At 47.8% G+C, this 2,305-nt stretch overlaps 1 protein-coding gene across 1 annotated transcript in view; it reads right to left on the minus strand.

Annotated features, from left to right (window-relative positions):
• GRB2 (growth factor receptor-bound protein 2) overlaps positions 1–2,305 on the minus strand; it is an 86,969-nt gene extending 84,664 nt beyond the window's left edge. The window contains exon 1 of the mRNA XM_011978726.1: positions 1,712–2,305. The gene's annotated coding sequence lies outside the window, so the exon portion shown is untranslated. The remainder of the gene's footprint in view (positions 1–1,711) is intronic.

Genomic DNA, 2,305 nt, shown 5'->3' on the forward strand with positions numbered 1-2,305 from the left:
AAAAAAAAAAAAAAAAACAAAGACTTTCAAAAGCCGTTCAGTAATGGTGGACAGTTCCTCTGAATTAACAAATAAGTATTAATTTCTCTCCAGAGGGCATGGTGACTCTCTATTCTGTACCACTTCATTTCTCCAAAATCCATTCCTCTTCTGTTGTATGTGTAACAATTAGAACTCTGATGCACAACATGCGACGTGATAACAGCAATTACTGAGAAGAATCTGTACGAACCATCAACCAGTAGTATTTAAAACCCAGCAAGCCTCTCAAATCTGAGTAACTTGCTGACGGAGTAAAGTGCCTCAAACATTTAAATGTTTGAGTTTATGCCGGGCACAGTGGCTCAGGTCTGTAATCCCAAGGCTGAGGTGGGCAGATCACCTGAGGTCAGCGGTTGGAGAACAGCCTGACAAACGTGGCCATCTATACCAAAAATACAAAAATTTGCTGGGCATCGTGGCACATGCCTCTAATCCCAGCTACTCGGGAGGGTGACGCAGGATAATCGCTTGAACCCAGGAGGTGGAGGCTGCAGTGAGCCGAAATAGCACCACTGCACTCCAGCCTGGGCGACAGAGCAAGACTTCGTCTCAAAAAAATAAAATTAAATAAATAAATAAATAAATAAATGCTTGTGTTTAGTAGGAGAAAGCTGATTATAAGAATTAACTCTGGCCAGGCGCAGTGACCCACACCTGTAATCCCAACACTTTGGGAGGCCAAGGCAGGTGGATCACCTGAGGTCGGGAGTTCAGGACCAGCCTGGACAACATAGTGAAACCCCCATCTCTACTAAAAATACAAAATTAGCTGGGTGTGGTGGTGAGCACCTATGATCCCAGCTACTCAAGGGGCTGAGGCAGGACAATCACTTTAACCCAGGAGGTGGAGGTTGCAGTGAGCCGAGATCACACCATTGCACTCCAGCCTAGACAGAGCGAAACTCTGCCTTTAAAAAAAAAAAAAAAAAAAAAAAAGTCACGTAAGCCCTGAGCCGACCCAATCTTCCTTACTATTATAAAGACATACTAGAAGAAGGCATAAGCAGGCACAAAAGCATAATCTTAAAAGAAAAAGACTAAAAGACAAAAATAACACAAGCAAACCACACTTGTGACCTAGTGGCAGGATTGATTTCTTAGGGATTAATTCAATCTTTTGAGCTTCCCTGTTCTCAGAGAGGGGACTTCAGCCTCCCACAGCTCTCTAGCAACCCTTCTGGCTGACTGCAGGGAACGCGCAAAAGTAAAGGAACGAAAGCAGGAAAGAGAGTCTCTTCCCGAGAAAAAAGATGTAATATTGAAATGAGAGAAAACGAACAGCACGAAAGGGAAGAAACCTCAAAAAATTACGCCAGAGTGGGGACTACAAGGAGGAAGGGGAAGTAGATAAGAGAAAAAAAAAAGGGGGTGATGGGGGGAGGAACGGACAAATGACTTGCATTACACAAGCATTTCGTGTCCCTAGTGGAACGGACAGAAGTAGAGAAGGAAGGACATAACTGGAGAAGTACTAAGTGAAAGAGAGGTAAGAAAGCCAAAAGAGACTAATGCTAATTTCTCTCATGTGTCTGACATTTCTGAAAGTAAACAACATTAAGAGGAGATAGACCTCAAGTGCACTTCAGTCCCCTGCAAACCGCACTTTCATAGCGTTTGAAGCTAGCCTTGAAAAACTTTCTAAACAAGCCATAACTCACATGTGGCTTACAATCACAGAGACGGCGCGCTGCAAATGAAAATTACCAGCGCCCGCTCTCGCCGCAATCCTTCCTCGGTGCAGTCCAACCTGCTGCTGCTGAATTTTTCTTGACAAACATTTTTCAAATAGTTTTTTTTTTTTTTTAAGTGTCAGAATAAAGGTATCTCCCCCGGCTCCAGCAGCAAACGTTCTACCCCAAGGTAGATTCCCGCACAAAATTAAGCCCAAAGACGCCAAGAGATGGTGACGTGGTTGCCGTGCAGGTCGAAAGCACATCAATCACCACAGCTGCAACCCACACCAAGTCCCCCGCCACCGGGCTCGGGCGGACTGACTCAGCCGGCGTTCTGCCCGCCTGGGCTTCCCGGGCATCTTCCGTGCAAACCCTCCCGATGAAGGCAGGGGACTTCGCCAGGGAGCCCCGACCTCTTCTTCCCCTGGACTCCCGGACTGCCCAGAGCCGAGAGCCGGAGGAGGACGGTCCCCAGGAAGGAAGCGCCCCAAAAGGGGAAACGTAGAGTCCGGAGCCCCGGGGATTCCGCTGCACGTCCCGAGCCTCGCCGCCCCGACCCGAACCCCGGGGCCGGTCCCGGTTCCCCCGGG

The sequence above is a fragment of the Mandrillus leucophaeus genome, unplaced genomic scaffold, assembly GCF_000951045.1.
Source record: "Mandrillus leucophaeus isolate KB7577 unplaced genomic scaffold, Mleu.le_1.0 Scaffold1, whole genome shotgun sequence".
Classification (NCBI taxonomy): domain Eukaryota; kingdom Metazoa; phylum Chordata; class Mammalia; order Primates; family Cercopithecidae; genus Mandrillus; species Mandrillus leucophaeus.